This window comes from Plecotus auritus (assembly GCF_963455305.1).
Source record: "Plecotus auritus genome assembly, chromosome: 5".
Lineage (NCBI taxonomy): Eukaryota > Metazoa > Chordata > Mammalia > Chiroptera > Vespertilionidae > Plecotus > Plecotus auritus.
Window position 1 is genome coordinate 12,148,375 of NC_137776.1, and position 22,503 is coordinate 12,170,877.

Consider the following 22,503-nt stretch of genomic DNA (forward strand, 5'->3'; position numbering starts at 1 on the left):
CTCAGTTATTCACTTAGAGATAAATTCTAGTTCTTTACATACAGTTATGCTTCAGTAGCTCTATCACACACAAAAATAATAAAAATTTTTAAACACCTCCTAGGCTGCTCTGATCAGATAAATAATTGTAAAGAAAAACAGACACTAGAGAAGGGGGGCTGTGAAAACTTCCAAGTTCAAGGAGTGCCCCCAACTGTGCAAGGTAAAACTTGCAAAACAAAAGCAAGAGGAAGGAAACCTAAATCAGACAAAAGAAACAGTAAAGAAAAAACCCCAAAAAACTCTGTTAAATTTAGTAAGGCACAAAAAGAGGAAGAGAACATCAAAAGGAAGCCAGAGGAAGCCAGAGCAGAGAAGGAAAAGGAGAGAAATGGACACAACATGATGTACAATGAAGTGAGTTTGGGTGGGGGGAGGGGGGCGCGGCGGCTGCAAGGCCATTAACTACTCATCTGAATAAGGCACCAGAGGTATGATTCTCTCTTGACCTACAACACAGGACCTGCTGTGAACTAAAGGGTATCATGTGTAAACTGAGCAAACGGAAACTGGGAATTTAATAAACCAACTGAATTTACATGAGCTCTTTAGAAACTCAATATATGAACCATGTTATGTATATGGCAACATTTTCCTCAGGTTTTACACCTTTTAATTTGTTGAAGTCTTTTTTTTAAGACACTTCTAAATTTTATTTTTTAACGTTATCAGAGGTATAAATTCCTTTCTTTTTGAATTCTTACACTATTTAGTTCTTTTCTACCCAGCCATCAAATAAATATTTATGTAAATTTTTAGTTTATTATTCATTCTTTTAAAAATATGTTTTTAAATGGATTTTTAGAGCAAGAGGAATAGAAATTGAAACATTGTTGAGAGAGACACATCATTGATTGGCTGCCTCCTGCACGTCTTCTTCTGAGGGTTGAGCCCACAATCTGGGCATGTGCCCTGACCAGGAATTGAACCAAGATCTTTTGGTTTCTGGGTAGACACTCAACCACCGAGCAACACCAGCCAGGCTCATTCTTTTACGTAACTGCTACATTTTACATAGGTAACTTAGTTTGACACATAATGTGAGTGAGAATCTAAACTTAATTTCCCCCAAATTTAAAATTTCCCATCTTTGGTATGCTTCTTTTATTTTTAAATCTATGTTCTATGCATAAATCAGTGTTCCTGTTTTGAAGATCCTCTTCCAGTTGTATCTATTCTTAAAGAAACAGCATCTTATAGCTTTTGTCATTAATTTATAAAGATGACTTTTTTTTTTAAAAAAAGCCAAAATTGTCTTTTCATATATACATCATGAAGTTTTCTCTGTAGGTTAGTGGCCCTCAACTGAAAAGGCCCAAGTTCTACTTAGGGTCTAACATTTCAAAACACTCTGCCTATAAACAGCATTACTCTAAAGTATTATTCAGGATACAAAGGAAGCAAAAAATACCTTCCAGATCTTCAAAGAACATTAATCCTAACTGAGGGGGGGGGGGGGGGGTTGGTAAACAAATTATCTAAGAGCAACAAATTATCTAAGAACAAAGTTCCTTCCTTTTGTAAGTCCGTACATGAAGCAAATTTAAAGTAAGCCATGATCACCCTAGCCGGCTTGGCTCAGTGGATAGAGCGTCGACCTGAGGACTGAAGAATCCTGGGTTCAATTCCGGTCAAGGGCACATACCTGGGTTCAATTCCAGTCAAGGGCACATACTCGATCCCCAGTAGGGGGCGTGCAAGAGGCAGCCAATCAATGATTCTCATCATAGATGTTTCTATCTCCCTCTCCCTTCCTCTCTCTAAAATCAATAAAAACATATTTTTAAAATAAAATAAAATAAAATAAAATAAAATAAAATAAACCATGATCTTTTAAGTGTTGAAAGGGACTAGGAAGGAGGCATGTACTACATTATTCAAAGGCTTTGCAGGAGCAAGCACAGTAAATCTGCCATGAGGGACTTGGATGGCTTGGTCCTCTGGGAATGAGCTGACACCTGGAACTCAGTTTTGTACAGTTTCCACATGGAACTGTACTTCCTTAGTAAACAGAGAGATGTGTTGTTCTTGGGCTAGCCATGGTGAAACCCCCTAACCAAGAGGAAATAGAAATACTAGTGGAGGTGATGCATGCCTTTATGCCTTCTCCCTTATGTCTCTGTTTTTGACAACCCAGGATATAACTAATATATCCTCTTCATTATCATGTACATTAACTGTGAAGTAACTAAAGATCAAATAAGGATGCATAAAAATAAATAAGAACTATTTTAACAGTTGATAGATGCCTAAGAACTATAAATCAAATCAGGCAATTTTGTTAATTTAATCTTATATTTATCAATCACTTAAATGAACCACCTTGTAAAGGAATTCCTTTTACAGAATGATGAACCATATCCATCAAATATCTCCCCACAAGGCAGTGTGTGTGTGTGTGGGGGGGGGGGGGCACTGTCTTAGCCCAACACCCACATGTGATCTGCTCAAACACCCACAGGGGTTCCTCATGACATTCTGAGTTAAGTACAAACTCTTCATCAAATGATTTCAGACCCTCTCTAATATGGGCTCAACCTAAAATTTTCAACCTTATTTTCTACCCTTCAATCAACCTAAACTAATTAGTATTCTCAGAAAACAAGTCATGCTTTCTTAACTTGGCCTTTGTTCATTTTTTCATGAACATGTTTCTGAATGTACAATTCAACCTGTCAAAAGAATGACATTACATTTCTCCCATTGAAATGAGAATAAACAATTATAAAAGGGAATAAACTCATAAAGGCAGTGAAAGCTGGAGATGGCAGAGATCAAAAGACCAGAGATTTGGTAAATTTCTGGAAGAGAATGGAAGAATCATATAGCCAGATGAACCAGAGCAGAAGCCATAGCTCAAAGAAAGCACTTTTTCCTCAGCATTATTCAACAACTATGTATTAAGCACATACTATGTGCCAAACAAATAAGACCATGACAAGTGTGATAATTAAATGAGGACTGGGTGAAAAGTGATCAAATAGCTGCTTTATATTCGATGAACAGGGGAGGCCTGAGGAGCAAAATTTAAAGTGAGATATGAACGATGAGAAGGAATCAGATGTGCAAAGATCAGAGAGCAGAGCATTCCAGGTAGAGGATACAAGTTTGATGTGTCATGGAACAGAAAGATTAGCCTGACGGGAAGAGAGAGCCATATCTTGCAAGGATTTGTAAACCAAGAAAAGGAGTTTGGATTTTATTCTAAGGAAGCCCTCTTGAGGGTAATGAGAAGTCCTCTCTCACAAAAGGCTGCAGCAGAGGTGGTACTGTTATTGAAGGAGTCAGATGGTAGAGTCAGAAAAGGAACAGAGGTGGAAAAAAGGATGCTCAGCAGGACAGCAGCAAGTATTACCCACATGGGCACCCAGAAGGTAATTGTGGCACTTGCTTCCAGGGTTAAGGAAACGTAAAAAAACAAAAACAATTCTCTTAAGCCTGGCTGCAAATTTAAATGCCTTCTGGTGTCAGGTGGCCAATAAAAATACCACTGGTAGACAGATGTAAACAATAAGGAGTGGAGAGCCTGAGAACTAGAGGGCAAACCTCAGTTAAAAACATTCAAAAATTTTAAAGTTTATTCTGGAATTAGATAGTGGTGAAGTTGCACAACCTTGTGAATATATTAAAACTCATTGAATTTTACACTTTAAAGGAGTGAATGTTATGTATGTGTATTATATCTCAATTTTTAAAAACTAAAAAAAAAACTTTAAGCACTGTGCTAGTTAAACACAAGAAAGTTATATACTACTTCCTCTGAGAGGCCCATGAACTTTGTACCTCTCTACGGCATTTATAGCTAATCAGCTTTGTATTATGTGGTGGTTATTTGTGTACTTGCCTTATCACCCTCCACACCCAACTAGGTCATAGGCTTCTGAGAGAGACATATGGTTCTCATTTTCACCCCAGAGCAACTAACAAATAATCATATTCCCTCTTCATCTGAATTTCAACTATTTTCTGCTAAATAGTTCTACTTTAAGATGACATCTAATTTAAGATGACTCAAAGCTAAAGGTGAAGTACTTAAAAAAAAGTGGCTAATTTATCTAGTTCTCAATAAATATTAATTTAAAGGAACCAATACATTTAAAATTAATTTCCCTACCAATAGAGGTAAATAGTTTAAAAAAAAACACAAAGAAAATTCTATAATGCCCTTTAGTTTCAGCAGAACAGTTTTATATTTCTACTAGAGGCCCGATGCACGAATTCGTACAAGAGTAGGCCTTTGCAGCCCTGGTTGCCTCATGCCCCGCCCCACGCCCACTGGTTGTTCCAGAAGGTCGTTCCGGAAGGTCATTCTGCTGTCCGATCTAATTAGCATATTAGCTCTTTATTATATAGGATAAGGTTATATGTTTCTAAGGATATGATATGATGCAATAGCTGTATTATAACATGACACTCATAAAAAGTAACAAATGAGTATTAGTAAGGGTTCCTGCAAGTGACAGAAACCTAAAACTAGTTTTCAGCAAAGAAAGTTTATCAATACATTTATTACAATGTATTTCCTCTCAACTTCCTTCATCTCCATTTCTCTCTTCTCCAAGATTTCATTGCAAAATTCTGTACTCCTGAAACCTGCTTTACCTCTCCATCTCTTTAGATTCTCTCTCATTCTGTCCCATCAATCCTTCCTCAGTATCCCTCAAAGAAGTTACTTCCAATTCCCACATATAAAAACCCAAAGTTCATACAGTTTTGTAAAAAAAGACTTTTAGAGTTACCCAGAATTCTGAATAGAGACTCAAAATTTGGGAGAAGTCACATTACTAGTAAATGTGACTTCCCATAGATTATAGTAGTTCTTCCATCTTTGCGTATCTTAGTATTTTATTCTGGCAGGAGTCAGAAAACTAATCACAGATGGTTCTTATTCCTGACATTAACCAGCCACAAATGAAAATAGATAAGACTGAGGGTCAAGAATTGCTTTGGGCGAAAAGAATAGGGCCTATATAAAGTTACTGAAATTTTCAGAATGAATTTGTTGGGTGTTTAAACTATAGATGCTAAACATTCTCTAATATTTTTTTTTAAAAATATATTTTATTGATATTTTACAGAGAGGAAGGGAGAGGAATAGAGAGCCAGAAACACCGATGAGAGAGAAACATCAATCAGCTGCCTCCCGCACACCTCCCACTGGGGATGTGCCCGCAACCAAGGCACGTGCCCCTGACCAGAATCGAACCCGGGACCCCTCAGTCCGCAGGCCGACGCTCTATCCACTGAGCCAAACCGGTTTCGGCCATTCTCTAATATTTTAATACAAATTCTGGTTAACAAGGAAATTCAGGTAAATCTTCTATTTTTATGCCCTAAGTTTTAATTAGTAAGAACAGAACCTTCATTATACCCACCGAAAAGGGTCCATAAAGCCTGCAAGATCGGCTGCCTCCTGCACGCCCCCTACTGGGGACCAAGTCCACAACCTAGGCATGTGCCCTTGACCACAATCAAACCTAGGACCCTTTAGTCCACAGGCTGATGCTCTATCCACTGAGCCAAACCCGCCAGGGCTTACCTACCGTTTTTGCTCCAAAGAGACTTAAAAAAAAAATCAGGTGACTATACTTGTATTTTAAGGGTTTCTGATACCAAAAATTAACCAATCAGATGCTACCTTATTACTAGGTGTACTGGTTAATAATGGCAGATTTTGTAATAAAAGAAAACATAATAATTTAAAGAGTAACATCAAAAGTGCTTTATTTAAAGTAATGTCCATCACTAGCTACACATTTCCGCCATCTTTCAGGTAATTTGTGGATACTGTCCCAATAGAACTTTTCTTGTTTTGAGGCAAGCCATTTAGAGACCCAATTTTCCACTTCTTTGTATGTTTTGAAGTGCTGCTCAGAAAGTGCGTGTGCCATAGATCAGAACAAGTGGTAATCTGAAGGAGCAAGGTCTGGTGAATACAGTGGGTGGGTTAATACTTCCCAGGCAAGATCTTTTAACGTGTCTTTAACTGGTTTTGAAGTGTGTGATGATGTGTCATCATGAAGCAAAATTACTTTGCCGTGTCTTCTGGAACATTCTGATCGTTTCAAAGCATGGTTCAAATTGATTATTTGTTGTTGGTAGCAATCAGTATTAATGGCTTCACCTGGTTTTAGAAGCTCATAATACACCACTACTTTTCTGATCCCACCAAACACAGAGCATTGTCTTCTTTCTGAAGCGATTTGGCCGTGCAGTCAATGTTGATGGTTAACCTGGATCAACCCATGATTTTGTGCGTTTGGGATTCTCAAAATAAATCCACTTTTCATCGCCAGTCACAATTCGATGCAAAAAAAGACTTTCTTTCGTGCCATTGAAGCAACATTTTACTGATGACTTTTCGGTTTTCCATTTGTCTTTTGTTCAGTTGATGTGGCACCCATTTTCCTTCCTTTAAAATCTTTCCCATTGTTTGTAAACTATCGGAAATTGTTTGCTGAGCAACGTTTAATCTTTCTGCAATTTGTTTTTGAGTTTGACATGCATTTCATCTAATAATGCTTGTAATTGTTGGTCTTCAAACTTTTTCGGTTGACCTGGACATTCTTTGTCTTTCACATCGAAATCATCACTTTTAAAGCATTTAAACCAGCGTTCACAAGTATCTTGAGATGGAGCATGTTCACCATAAGCTTCCCTAAGTATTCAGCAGCACTTTTCTTCAAAATAATGAATTAAAACTTCCTGCAAATGCTCTCTTTTTGGCACGAAATTCGACATTTTTAAAAGTATCTATGATGTTAACACCTTCAGCAAATTTGAAGGTTTGCAGCTTGCTGTCAATACAACAAAATAGCATACATATCAAATCGCATATATATCAACATATGTGTAACTTCATCTATTGAAAAAAATCCGCATTATTAACTGGTACACCTAGTATGTGATGTGATTGATAAGATGCAACTTTATTATATGATCTGTATATTTATGGTTTAAGACAGGGCATTCACAATGGATGGCTATTGTTGTATTGGCTGTGTCATTTTTTTATTTGACAATCTAAGGGAAAAGAGGTCAGTGCCCCTGACTAAATAGTCAGGTATTGCATGTTTTAAAAATTCTTGTGGCACACCAGCTAAAAATCGCTTATCTAGATTATCTACACAGATATCACAAAATAAAAGTTAATTCATTTTAGGCAATTCTCTGATATCAAACAGTCTTACAGCCAGGACACCGTAAATAAACAACAATGCTTTTACTGAAAACTCTTTAAAAACTTTAATGTGTGATTGGAAACATTCCTAATGGAAATTTGAAAGAATACAGTTTTCATTAATAAAAAGGTTCACTGAATATGCTACAAAATCTCATATTCCTTGTCCTAATACCTATATTTCTAAAAATTTTCTAAATAAAAAATATTATCCATTTCATACCCATCAAGTTGGCAAAAATAGTAAGTCTGATAATACCAAAAGTTGGAGAGGGTGTGGAGTAATGCTCACTGGTGGTAGGCACATTATAACTCACCACTTTGAAGAGCCATTTGGAGATTACATATCTTATGATCTCGTAATACCACCTACAAGTGTCCAAGCACTTATGAGACAAGCATCAGGAGAAATGTAAAAGGATGTTCATTGTAGCATCCTAATCATCTATCTATTCCTCAAAAGGAAAATGAAAAAAAAAAACGGCCTTATTCTTATAAAAGAATGACCTGGATCTTTAAGAACCAGTATGAATAATGTCAAACCATATGGTTGAGTAAAAAATGCAAATTTTAAAAGAATGATAGAGTTTACCCTTCATATAAAATTCAAAAGTACAGACAGCAATAAGAAAATTTTTATGGGTACACCGGCATTAAATGCACTGAAACATGCACCAGTGCAGCACAAATTGTTACCTGGGGGAGGATTTTTGTTGTATTTTCTCCTTACACAAATTATTTGAAGCAAAATATAAATAATTGATTACTACTGGTGATGAGTATGTAGATGTCTATCAAGTTTTATACTTTGTTTTAGAATGTTTCATAATTAAAAACAAAATTATTTTACAAATAAATTCAAAATATAGACAAAGTATGTGAGTAAGTATAAGTATGCTCATCAAAGCCAAATATTTAAAAAAATTATGGGGAGGGGCAGGGCAACTAAATATCTTACAAGAAAAGAAAAACTATGTAAAATTCGAGTGTGTTATGTACATCCTGGATTATAATGCAGACAGTGTAAATTATTCATAAAGCATTTAATGCATAGGAAAATGCTAGTGATAAGTTTAAATGAAAGAACTAAATTGTGCATATAGTAATGAGCTATATAAATACACACACACACACACACACACACACACAAATATATTTTCCAAAAAATGTAAAGTGATTTCTGGATGATAGGATTTTATTTTCTTTTTATACATTTATAAGGGTTACACATTTTCATTAATATTAATGAAAGGGGGAAAAGAAGGCAAACTACAAAATGAAAATTCAAAGTCCTCTGGCAAAAATTTAAGCCCCAATTAAACTGAAAAGATTCTGTTTTACTTCTGATTCTAAAAATATCAGGCTATATTAATAAGCCTTTTGAAATATTAATATCCACAATCACACAAGCCAAAAGAATTATGCCAATAATTACACAGTTGTAAACTTCTGCTTTAATGTTTCTAAATATATATTTTAGTCTCCTGTTTCTAGCACTGTCACATCAGAATAGATGGTCCCTTCATATATGCAGTAGATAACATTATCATATGGAAAACTCCACACCAAATGTTAATTTTTATCATAAAAATAAGCACGTGTAAATAATGATTTGACTGTAAGAAATGATCCACATAGAACAGTATGCAGTGTTTATATAACTGAAAGATATAAAATACTGCTGAGGGAAATTAAAGATCTAAATAAATGGAAATATACCATGTGAATGGATGAGAAGATGCAATAATGTTAATTATCCTCATATTGATCTAGGTATTCAATGTAATTATAACCAATATTCCAACGTTTGATTTTAAAATGTGTATGAAAAAGCAAATGACCTAGAATAGTCAAAAAAATCTGGAAAAAATAACTTGGCGGGGGGGTTAGGGTTATACTAACTTCAAGACTCACTATAAGACTAAGTAATCAAGACAATGTAGTACTGGCAAAAGAATAGAGAATTACATCAATGTAACAGAATGGAGAGTCCAGAAATAGACCCACACTTATACTGTCAAATGATTTTCAACAGGGATGTCAAAGTTAAAGGAAAAGAGGAGAGATATTTTTTACCAATTATATCGCGGTATGCTTGACAGATAAAAATGAAAAGCATTTTTTATCAAATGATGCTGGAACTAATAGATATAAATTTGGAGGGCTGCTCCCACATCACACCATAATAAAAAGTTAATTCAAAATGGACCATAGACTGAAATGTAAAAGCTAAAATGATAAAGCTCCTAAGAGAAAACACAGGGAAATATCTTTACAACGTTGGTGTAAGCCAAGATTAGGACACAGAAAATGTTAACCATCAAAAGGAAATACTGATCATTTTTATGAAGTCCAATAACCTCTGCTATTTGAAAGATACCATTAAAAAAATAAACAAGCAAGCCACCAACTAAGAGAAAATATTCACAAATATAGCTGATAAAGGACTTGTATCTAGAATATGTGAAGAATTGCTACAATGCTTGGCCTGTGTGGCTCAGCAGTTGAGTGTGAACCCAGGAACAAAGAGGTGCGCGGTTAGATTCCCCGTCAGGACACATGCCCGGTGTGCCAGCTGAGTCCCCAGTAGGGGGTGTGCAAGAGGCAGCCAATCAATGATGTTTCTCTCTAATCGATGTTTCTACCTCTCTATTCCTCTCCCGTCCTTTCTGTCTAAAAATCAATAAAAAACATCTTTTATAAAAGAACTAGAGGTCCGATGCACGAAATTCGTGCAAGAGGCTCGGCCCTCGCGGCTGCCTCTGGCCCTTGCAGCCCTGGCTTCGTCTGGAAGATCGTCCAGACAGTTGTTCCGCTGTTCAGCCGTCCAGTCTAATTAGCATATTATGCTTTTATTATTATAGACTGCTACAACTAAATAAAAAAAGATAAACCTAATTTTTAAAATGGGCAAAAGACTCATAGTCACATCCCAAAAGGCTAATAAGAACATAAAAAGTGGCTCAAATTAAAAACACACCTACCCTACACAACCAGCATGTCCTCATAGGTATTTACACAAAATAAATGAAAACACATAGACATGATGAAATTTATACAAAAATGTCACCCCAGTTTTATTTGTAAACATTAGAAATGATAACAGCTAAAATATCTATTAACAGGTAAATGGATAAACAAAATGTGGTAATCTATATATATAAAAGCCTAAGTGACCTAATGACCGGTCGACCAGTCGCTGTGAGGTGCACTGACCACCAGGGGGCACTCAATGCAGGAGCTGCACCTTGGTGGTCAGTGTGCTCCCACAGCCAACCTCCCATGGCCAGCCAACCCTGGCACATGAGCCCTGATGTCCTGGGGAAGGATTGCAGGGGGAGAGAGAGCGAGCTCCATGAACACCCTGCATTCTCACCGCACCTCCATCCCCATCATCCCCGCCCCCAGGTAACCAGCGAGAGGTTGCAGCCTCCACCCCCCCACCAGGGGCGCCACGGGAGGTTGGTCGCCCGCCATCCAAGCCCAGTTCCTGGTCGGGTGATCAGGGCCTGCCAGCTGCTGGTCGTTGTCTGTGGGACGATTGATCGGAGGCCTGGCTCCCTCAGTGCCTGGAAGCCAGGCAGCGGCCTTGGCCCCTCCCAACCCCCCACCCACCGCTTGTCGCCATCTGTGGGGCAATCGGGCCCCCCGCTCACACCGCCTTGGCCTGGTACCGCCTGCTCACCTGCTCCACCATCCCAACGCGGTCCCGCTCTCGTTGGGACCTCCACTGCCACCCCACTGCCAGCATCACGTCACGAACGCCCTCCATGTTCCAAGCCACCCCCTGGTGGTCAGCGCATGTCAACCTGGGTCTGTGCGCTGAACCCAGGACTATGCTCTAACCAACTGAACCACCCAGCCAGGATGCTTTTGTTTTGTTAGCAGCTTTTAACAGTTCACTTTGCAGTCTCAGGATGTGCTTCAATAAAATGGATACAAGTTTTTTTTTTTAAATAATTTTTTCTTTCAAAATTTAGTAACGATATCTAACAACTGCTTAGAAGGCAAACAAAAAAAAACCCCAAAAACCCAAACCCAAACCTTTAAAAAAGTTATAAAAACATCTAATATTATGACATCAGGACATCCTACCTAATAAAGAGGGAATATGCTAATTAACCATCACTCTGTCACAAAGATGGCTGCACCCACAGCTGAGGCCAAGTTCCCATAAGGAGTCTTAACAAACAATCAGCAGGGACCTGAGGCTACGCACTCCCCTGCCCCCGTGGGGCTTGACAGGGGACCTCAAGGTGCACTTTCTGTCCTGGTGCTGGGCTAGGGGACCTCAGGCTGCTCCCCCTGCCCCAGTGCCAGGCCAGGGGACCTCAGGCCATGCCCCCCACCTGATGGGGCTTGATGGGGACTTCAGGCCGCATCCCTCACCCCGGCACTAGGCTGGGGGACCTCAGGCCGCACCCCTCGCCCCAGCACCGAGCCAGGGGACCTGAGGCTGTGTCCCCCTGCCTGGCGGGGCTTGATGGGGGCCCTAAGGCCATGCCCCCCACCCAGCGGGGCTTGACAGGGGATCTCAGGCCATGTTCCACACCTGGTGGGGCTTGACGGGAGACCTCAAGGCATGCCCCCCCATCCCAGTCTGGGCTGGGGACCTCAGGCCACATCCCCCATCCTGGCGCCAGGCCAGGGGACCTGAGGCTACGTTCCCTGCCCGGTGGGGCTTGACAAGGGTGGGACTAGCCAGGTCTGGTCTATCCCAATGGGGGGGGGGGGGGGCGGGTGCGGCTGGGTCTGGGTCTCACGCGATTTTGAGACGCATGTGGGTGGGTGGGTTCTTGACTCTGGGTCCTGTGATGCGCCCCAGACTGTGACAGGAGGAAGGTTTTCATATACATTTTACTAATTTTCTTTCATCTCTAACACTTCTATTACAGAGAAAGGGCAAATAGCAATATTAAATTATTTCCTCTAATTAATCCCCTTTTAATGTGCACGAAATTCGTGCACCAGGCCACTAGTAGTGTTATATGTTTATTTGTTATTAAACAAATGACTTACACAGAATTATACCCCCAAAGAAATGGACTTGGGTCTTGCCCATTGTTTAACTAAACACAATGCATTTGCCATAGTAAGGTATTGTTTAAACAATTCCATATGAATAGACACGGCTGAGTTTTTAAGAAATCTACTGTAAATTCCAACTTTCCTTATCATTCATTAACCCACTTAAAATTCACAAATAAGCACAGAGATAATAAGAGAAGCTGTATACTAAGGAATGCTTGCCCCCCCCCCCAAAATTAACCATGTCTAATCATGTTGCACTATGATTTTCAATGTGTTAAATATTATTATACATGTGCATGAGGATGCCAAGACCATTCAATGGGGAAAGTACATATAGTCCTTTCAACAAATGGTGCTGGGGAAACTGGATATTCACAAATAAAATAATGAAGTGGGGGACCCTTACCTGAAATCATATGCAAATATTAACTCAAAATGGATCAACGACCTAAACATAAGAGCTAAAACTATTAAAACTCTTAGAAGAAAACAGAGGAAAAGCTTCATAACACTAGATTTGGCAATGACACCAAAAGGACAGGCAAAAAAAGACAAAAATAAAGTGGACTTCATTAAAATGAAAAACTTTGAACATCAAAGGACACTAGCTATAGAGTGAAAAGCACCCCACAAAATGGGAGCAAATGTCTGTAAATCATTAATCTGATACAAAGTTAATATCCAGAATACATAAAAAATTCTTGCAACTCAATAAAACAAAACAATTTTAAAAATGGGCAAAGGGCGTGAGTAGATATTTTTACAAAGAAGACACACAAATGGTCAATAAGCACATGAAAAGATGCTCAACATCATTAATCATTAGAAAAATGTAAAACCACAATGATACACCACTTCTCTCTCATTAGGATGGCTATTATAAAACAGAAACATAAAATAACAAGTGTTGGTGAGGCTAGAAGAATTGGAACCCTTGTGCACTGCTGGTGGGAATGTAAAATGCCATGACTGCTGTAGAACACAGTAGGGTAGTTTCTAAAAAGAAATCAAAACTACCATATGATCCAGCCATTCCACTTCTGGGTATATGCCCCAAATAATGAAATTGTGATTCATGCTACAACGTGATGAAGCTTGAGGACATTATGCTAAGTGAAGAAAGCCAGATACAACAAAAAAACAAATATTGCATGACTCCACTTATGTGACGTACCTAGGGTAGTCAAAATCATAGAAGGAGAAAAGCGGTTACCAAGGGCTGGAGAGGGAGAGGAGATGGAGAGTTACTGTTTAATGAGTAGTTTCAGTTTGAGATGATGAAAAAGTTCTGGAAATGGACAGTGATGATGGTTTCACAACCATGTGAATGTACTTAATACCACTGAACTGTACACTTAAAAATGCTTAGAATGGTAAATATTAGGTTGTATATTTTTACCACAATAAAAGTACTTGTGTGTTATTTATTTTATTATGGTGGCAGTATAGGAATGTGGTTAAGAATACAACCTTGCCCTGGCCCATGTAGCTTAGTAATTAGAGCATCTGCCCAAGCACTGAAGGGTCACGGGTTCAATTCCTGGTCAAGGGCAAGTACCTGAGTTGCAGATTGAGTGAGGGAGGCAACCTAATTGATGTTTCTCTCTCATATCAATGTTTGTCTTTCTCTTTTTCTTTCTCTCTCTCTTTCTTTCCCTCCCTCCCTTATACGCTCTCTAAAAATCATTGGGAAAATATCCTTGAGTGAGGATTAACAAGAAAAAAAAGGAAAAAGAATACAAGCTTAAGAATTATGCTATAAAGCTCTACCACTTTATAGCTCTGTATTTTGTGCCTGTTTTCTTAGATATTAACAGAAGCTTCATAGGATTATTGCAAGGATTAAGTAAATTAATATAAGTAAAGCATTTTAAACAGTGCATGTCATATAATAGTCACTTTTAAAATTATGGGTTTAAAATACATTTTTTAAAATATATTTTATTGATTTTTTACAGAGAGGAAGGGAGAGGGAGAGAGAGTCAGAAACATCGATGAGAGAGAAACATCAATCAGCCGCCTCCTGCACACTCCCTACTGGGGATGTGCCCGCAACCAAGGTACATGCCCTTGACTGAATCGAACCCGAGACCCTTGAGCCGACAACTCTATCCACTGAGCCAAACCATTAGGGCTAAAATACATTTTGAGGTTTAAATCAAACATCTGCAGAACCTCTGAAGGTCCTCTTCAAAATTCCAGACTTCAGTAAAACACAAGATTGAAAAATAGTGATCTAATCCAGTGATTTTCAACTGGTGGGCTGCAAGAATTTTTTAAACATGCAATACCTGGCTATTAGGGGCACTGACCTCTTTTCCCTTAGATTGTAAAAAAAAAAGACAAGACAACAGCCAACACAATAGCCTTTCAGTGTGAATGAATCAAAATTGTATCTTTTTTTTTTGGGGGGGGGGGGGTCAGGCAAAATACATACTTTTGGGGTGCCACAGAATTTTAGTAACTAGTTAATGTGTGCCATGAGATGAAAAAGGTTGAAAATTGCTGATCTAATCCATATTTCTCATTTTATAGGTAAAGATATTGAGATCCTTGATAAGTGATTTGCCTGAGGTCACATACCTGTTTCACTAATATTAATTTTCCTAAAATAAGAGTTTGGGAGGATTAACAAAACTAATATGTTAACATTCAACTACTTGAGAACCAAGGCAAAGCCATGAGGTTGTATAAGGTGTGTCTAATTACCTATGGACAGTGTGACAGTCATCCACCACACTAACCTAGTAAGTGAGTACGCATGAGTGGGAACCAAAGGGAGCAAACCCAAAAGAACAGGCCCTCTTAATTATCTTCAAAGACAAAGGTTAAAAACACATCTGTGGAAAATAAGTGTTAAAATATTTGTGAAAACAAATGATATGGGTCAAAAGTTTGAGACACACCCAATACGTGCCCACTACTCCACTCCTTTCAGCTAGTTACTTAATACATAACCTTAGTGAGGCTTTTGAATCTGAAAAATCAGATGCTTTTTTTCTACCAAATAGAGCAATTATCCACAAATAATTATTAAATTCAAATAGAAGAGAACAGCAGTCCAATAACACAAAATGTCTAATCCAAAAAATCATGTATTAAGGTTTGTTAGACATCTCTCTGTACTTGCTTGAATACCCTAGATCTGGTTTCTGGGAAATTCACAACATAAAAAGCAAAATAACAGAGACAATCTGCGAAGGTCAGACTTCAACAAGAACTAAAAAGCTTTTGAGAGTCTCAGTTTTGTCCCCCCCACCCCCCCCATTGCTCTTCCTCCACAAATCTTTCTCAAGAGGAGCACCGCCTCTACCTGGATGGCCCTCCCCCTCCAAATGCACATCAGCTGAAATCCCACCCACTCATAAAGGTTCCATTTAAATGCCGAAACTTCCATCCATTTCCTCCCCCCCACCCCCACCCCCACCCCGGCTCCCAATCTTGAATTATGCTCTTTCCTCTTCGCTCCCCTATTTTGCACCTCTACTTCAACATTTTATTCTATAATTCATTGCATTACAATTGCCTACGTCCACTTCTTCTCCCCACCTTCCCCAAAGAAAATCCCAAAAGCGGCGGACAGGGAAGAAGGGAACTAACATTGGTTAAACCCTCAGTGCCAAGCAAGGCGCTAGGCATCTTGCACACGTAATCTCAGTTACCGCGCCTGACGACCCTCCGGGGCGGGAAGCGGGCGGTCAACTCCGGCGTTACGGATGGAGAACCCGCGGTGGAAAGCCCAGCGGCAGCTCATCCGACGTCGCACAGCTAAGCCAATGACAGCGCGTCGGGGAACCGCTGGCGGCCCCGGCGTCAACGAGCTGCTGCCACCTCCGTCCGCGGCAGGTCCTGTCCGCGGCACCCTGCCTAACAAGGCAGCAGGCATTTCACCAATACCTGCCTGAACGCATTACCCTGTGGACTCAGTGCCACCCGTTTCATAACCCGACCGCCCCCAACCCTGCCCCGTTACCCGGACTGTGCCCTCACCGTGGCTTCCCACACACAGCCGGCTGGCTCTCCCAGAGAAGGGCTGCAGACATCAAGCCTCGCTGGGGGGGGGGGGGGGGGGGCGCTAAGGGAAGACCTTCCGATCTCCCCCGATTTCCCTACCCGTCCTTCCCACGGAGAGGAAGAAATGCACACACACAGACATGGGCTGGCACGCCTGGGCTCCCCAACAGCTAGGTCCTACTAAGCCACGTCTCCGCGCTCACAAGCAACGAGGTTTCTGCGGCTTCTAGCTGCCACTGGGGGGTCACCCTAAGACACTGTCTGCATAAGAAAACCACATCTTTCAAGCCATCTTAACACGAAGGCATCCTAAATACTATTACACTGCCTCCCGCCCCCCCCCCACTCTGCCCCCCGCCATCCCCCCATGAATGGCAGTTTGGATTTCCGGCGGGAACGCATACAGACCGAGAAAGACGAGCTGCGGCTCAGAAGCCACGGAGCAATTACTTAGCTGCTTCATTAGGGCGAAGACGCCGAAGGTGCCCCGCCTTTCTAGATCTCTGCACCGAACTCCAACGCGCAAGAGGTGGGGAGGGGGCGCCGGAACCCGAGGAACCCCGGCATGGAACACTGCTTCTGCAGCTAGTGGGGGGCGTCGTCCCCTCCCCGCGGTCCGGGCCACCAGCTCGCGGCGCCGCTCCGAGGAGCCAACCGCACCCTCCCCCGGCGGCCCTGGACTCATTGTCTCCCTCCGCCGCGACCCCCAGGGGTGCAGGGTGCAGCCCGGGCCCAGCTTACCGCCCCCCGTCGGCCGGCCGGCCGCCCCGCCGGGCCAGGTCCACGCAGCCCCGGCCGCGACCCCGCCCCAGCTCGGCCGTCCGCACCGCGCCCGCTGCCGGGGCCGGGAAAATGGAGGCGGGAGAGCGGCCGTACCTCCCAGCCCCGCGCCCGCCGGTTCCCCCGCCAGCCCGAGGGCGAGCTGGGCACTCACCGCGACAGCTGCTCGGTAGTCCGCCGGCCCCGGCTACCGTAGCGGCCCGGGCTGGGCAGCTCCTCAGCCGCCGCCGCCGCCTCCTCCTCCCAGGCGCGGCGCTCCCTCCCGAGAGACGCCGCGAGCGTCCGCAGCTCCCGCGCCGCGCGCTCCGTGACTGACTGACGGACGGACCGGGCGGCGGCCGCGAGGCGGGACGGGAGCGCGCGGGGAGCGCGCGGCGGACGGGGCAGCCGTGTCCGGCCGAGACGCCGAAGGAGGGGCTGAGGGCCGGGCGGCCCACAGGCGGACCGCTCGCGCCGGCCACTCGCCGCCCCCGCCCCCGCCCCCGCCTATCACTCACTTCCGGCGCCGGCGGCCGCTCCCGCCCCTCCCGGGCGCCGGCGCATCGCCCGCGCCCCCTGCCCGCGCCCCCGCCCGCGTCCGCGCTCCCCGGCCTCCGCCCGCGCCCGCGCCCCGCCCGCTCACCTTCCCCTCGGGCGCCCGACCGCACCCAGCCGGCCGCCCTCCGCGCTCCGCCTTCCTCCGCGCGCCCCGGTGAGCCGCCGCTGGAGCCTGTGAATCAGAATGAATGGGGAGGAAGGAAAATCCCGGCGCCGCCCCCGTCCCCCTTGCCCTCCCTGGAAGCAGGCCCGCGGCCCCTGTCCCGGGCCTGGGACTCCTGGGCCGGAGCGGATCCCCGGGACCCGCCTGCGTGCACCTCTGTGCGCGAGTATCGGGACCCCAGCAGCACTTCACATGGTCTTAGGCACTTAAAGGACCACTGTCCTCGCAACCTGAGGCTTTTTTTTTTTTAAAAGAAATCCTTTCATTTTGGGCAACAACTCTCTACAGTTCGTGCACTATATTGAGAAGCTTTTAAAAATTGGACATGGCAATTATCTTGAAGGACTTTTTAACTTTGACATTTGCTTACCTTAGGTTCTTAATAGCTGTCACTCCCTTGTTGAAATTGCTTTGGAGGAAGGTGTTGGCACGTTTTCTTATGACCAAGCTCTAAATTACCCAGAAACTGCTTATTTTGAGGCAGGCTTGACTTTTAAGTTCTAATTTATATCTTTATTTTGACCTCGTAAAGTTGATCGAAGGAAGAAAAAAGAATAAAATCATTTTTTGACTGGCTACATGCAGAGCAAGTTTGTTGACAGCATTAAAACAATTGACAAGTCAGAATGTGACCTGCAATTTGTTGCAGTAAACACTGCTTTTTCACATCTTTCCATCTGCTTGCTAAGTGAAAGTATCTGTATCTTGAATTTTCACAAATAAAGAATTAACTGTACATTTCTGAGATCTTGGCTCCTTTTCTACGAACAAGGGTGTTCATTTCTCTGTCCTGGGTCCAAATCTTGATTTGGCTAATTACATTCCTTCTTTCTACTATTCTTGAGGACTTTCAAGTAATTTTGGTCTTTTTTTGCACAATCTGTTCCAAACTGGTACACAATCTGTTTCAAACTGGTATTAAGAACCACACAATACAATCATGAGCTGCATTTCACTCTTGAGCTATCTACTTTAGAAACATAACTTGCACTTTTGCATTTTAAGTTGAGTAGGTGCTTTAATATTCTTGTGCAGAATAATCCTATATAATAAAAGGCTAATATGCAAATAGACTGAATGGAGGAACAACCGAACAACCGGTCGCTATGATGTGCGCTGAACACCAGGGGGCATGCGCGGAACCTGGCAGACGTTGGCAGCAGGTGGCAGAGTGCAGAACATGGTGGGCGTCGGCCGCGGCGGGATGGTGGAACAGGTGAGCGGGGGAGCCAGACCAAGGCAGGACGCCGGTCGCTGTCATCAGGACGAGCCTCTGGTGGTTACTGAAAATCCTTTGCTCCCGTGCACCACGGTCCCGCCTGGCACTTGCATCTGCTGCCGGCACTGGCCCTGCTCACACCTGCTGCCGGCGCCCGGCGCCGCCCCGATCGCTTGGTTGCCATCAGCGGGTGCGAGCTGCAGTTGCCCCGATCGCCCCTCAGGGCTTCTCCACCTCTGCCTCCTCCTGAGGGGCAATTGGGGCCGGCAGCTGCCTCTAGCACCCGCTGTCAGCAATGGCCCCCTCGCACCCGCTGCTGGCACCAGAGCCGCCACTCGCACCCACTACCAGTGCCAGCCCGGCTAGCACCTGCAGCTGGCACTGGAGCTGCTGCTCGCACCCACTGCCGGTGCCCGGCGCCGGTCCCGATTGTTTGGCACCATCAGTGGATGAAAGCGGTGGCTGCTGGCCCGGATCGCCCCCGAGGGCTTTTCTACCTCCCCCTGCTCCTGAGGGGTGATCAGGGCAGCAGCCACCTCTCGCACCTGCTGACAGTGCCAGCCCCACTCGCACCTGCCGCTGGCAGCTGCCCCAATTGCTCCGTGCCGTGCAGTCAGTGCGTGGGTGGTGGGAGCAGGGCTGCCAGCAGACAGGGGACCAGGGGCCCCGGTGGGAGGGGCCTGGCAGGGGCCTGGAGGATGGGCTGAGACCCACCCCTGTGCCCACCACAGCCTCGTGGCCCACAGTTCTTTTCCAGGTGCACGAATTCATGCACTGGGTCCCTAGTGTTATCTTATAAATGAAGATGGTGTTCCTGACGGATTCCTGTAGCCTTTGTTCCTTTCTTGGAGAATTCATCATTCATTATCTTTATAATTATTTCAGTAAGTTATGATCTTCCCCAATAAATATAATACAACTATGTATTCATCTTTATATCTTCCCATAATATCTGGCATAATACCTTCCACAATGAGTATCTTTAAATTAATAAATGAAAATATTTTGATAAGTGATAACTTATAAAAATCTGTCTACAGCCTTTCACTCTCTTTCCCTTATGGCCAGGTTTGTTGAGATTAGACCAGCCGTGGGCAAACTACGGCCCGCGGCTGTTCTATCCGGCCCACGGAGCCAAAAGAGCGGAGGGTTCTCTTGCTCTGCCTCCGCTCCTTTACTTTGAATTTATATTAGTTCACACAAACACTCCATCCATGCTTTTGTTCCGGCCCTCCGGTCCAGTTTAAGAACCCATTGTGGCCCTCGAGTCAAAAAGTTTGCCCACCCCTGGATTAGACACATCTGAGTGTCAAACCTAATAAATCCCTACTGTCATTGTTCAGTAGGTTGTGATATTACTGAACAAGGAAGATAATTCACTTCACTCAAAATCTCCTTTAAAAATAGACGGTTGAGCCTGGCCTGCGTGGCTCAGTGGTTGATAGCCAACCTATAAACCAGGAGGTCACAGTTCCATCCTTCCCTCCAACCCCCTCCAGTGGGGGGTGTGCAGAAGGCAGCAGATCAATGAATGATTCTCTCTCACCATTGATGTTTCTCTCTCTCCTTCTCCCTTCCTCTCTGAAATCAATAAAAATATATTTAAAAAAAATAGACCATTGAGTGCTTTTTAGATAGCTCTGAGCCAACTCTCTCCTTCCAGGGCTTAGGTTGGTCAAAGCTAATTAGAAACGGAAACAAGGTAACTTTCAGCCCCGGAGAAAAGTAAGCAAGTTCTCATTAGTTCCTTCAAACCAGGAAAGCATCCATTCCACAAGGGTTTATGGAGCTCTAAGACCTGCAAACACAAAGACAAGAACGACATGCAAGGTGATTCCTGCTCTCAAAAAGCACATGTGGGTAAATTAGGGAAGAATATGGAGTCCATTCCCTGGAAACATGAAATGCTTTTTCTAACAAAACACCTCACAAGTTATGTTCTCCACAGACCACACTTTGGGAAGTGCTGACGTAAGCCACATTTTTGGTTGATAGTAGAGAAAACGATAGCCCCTAGAGATGAAGTGACTTGCCTAAAGTTAGTGGAAGATAGTGGAGTAGAGTCCCTATCTTCTGATCCCACTCACACGCTCTTTCCACTACATAATGCTTTATGAGCTGCAAACTCATTCTAGCTCCATCAGCCAATCATAGGGAGAAAAGTATCATAAAAGAATGATGGGATATATTCTTTTAAATGAGGTTTCAAGTCAATAACTTTTAAAGCTGTGCTACTTTTTAATGATTACTCTTTTACATAAAGTGAAAAGATTTGTACATTGGAAAGGTAGCACCGGTTATTACCCTAGTATGATCTTTTGATAATCGGGCAGGAGCCTTGTAGAATTAAATTACCTAAGTGACTAGGACATTCATCTAGACACCCTAGCCCTGAGGTAGCTTTAAGTAAAACAAGGTTTCAGGAATTAAAACTCTTCCCAGAAATGTTCCTGTCGATTTCCCCCTACCCCTTCATATAGAAGGAAAGGACTGTGAAAGTCCACACCGGGTTTTGACTTCATCTCTGGCACAATTCCCCTGATTCTGGATGGGAAGGTTTCATATCCTAAATTCATAGTTCTATTCCCCAAAGGATACATTTTTAGTACTTCCTATTCTTAGAAAAATGAGACAAATTGTTTGTTCCCAAGGGACTTCTTAGGACTAAACTACAGCTTTCATTTTAAAAGTAGTTTCTATACACACTACCTTTGAAACTAGTTATCACTGTCCTAATTTATGACTCAGTAATTTTGTTTCGTTTCTAACTGCTGTATTCACTTTCAGTAGGCAGAGCAAGGACCATCGCATGTAATATAAATATGTTGAGTGCATGAATAATTATTAACTTAAAAAATCAGTAGTCATAAGTATTGGCAAGGACACTATTTATTAATCAATTTATCAAAACTATTTTGTTAGTGCCCACTGTGTCCCCAGCTCTGCCGAATCACTTAAGGAGTATGAGAGAATACAAGAAATAGTCTCTAATGATTACATATGACCCCATCCTATTGACAAGGAGGGAAAGAAGCACACTCTCACATCCTGCAGGTGGGGTTATAAATCATTACAACCTTTTTCTGGAGGGGAACTTAGCAATAGACATTAAAATACCTTAAAATGTGCATCTCTTTGGTCAAGCAATTTCTCTTCTATGAATTTATTCCAAGGAGTAAGAACAAAACATTAGCTAGGATATTGTGGGATGATGGCAAAGAATTGGAAATTCCCTCAGTATCCAGCAATGAGACTAAGAAAATGATGATTTCTGGAAAAATTTTTTTTTGATTTGAAAATATGTTCACAATATGTTAACCAATAAAAAAATTACAAACATTATGCACAATATAAACTGGTGAAAAAACATTACATAAGGAAATCTAGAAAGAAATACGACAAGAATACAAAAATGTTTATTGCAGAATGGTGTGGTTATGGTACTTTCTTTAACTTTTTTATTTTTAAATGGTGATTTTGTATTCTTTAACTGGCAATTAAAATGAATGAACTATATCAATATTTATGAAGTTAAAGAAA

At 42.6% G+C, this 22,503-nt stretch overlaps 1 protein-coding gene across 4 annotated transcripts in view; it reads right to left on the reverse strand.

Annotated features, from left to right (window-relative positions):
• The window catches only part of RAPH1 (Ras association (RalGDS/AF-6) and pleckstrin homology domains 1), a 77,415-nt gene extending 60,054 nt beyond the window's left edge, over window positions 1-17,361 (reverse strand). For all 4 annotated transcript variants that reach the window (XM_080669740.1, XM_080669739.1, XM_080669738.1 and 1 more), the window contains exon 1: window positions 17,199-17,361. The gene's annotated coding sequence lies outside the window, so the exon portion shown is untranslated. The remainder of the gene's footprint in view (window positions 1-17,198) is intronic.
• Between the last annotated feature and the right edge of the window lie 5,142 nt (window positions 17,362-22,503).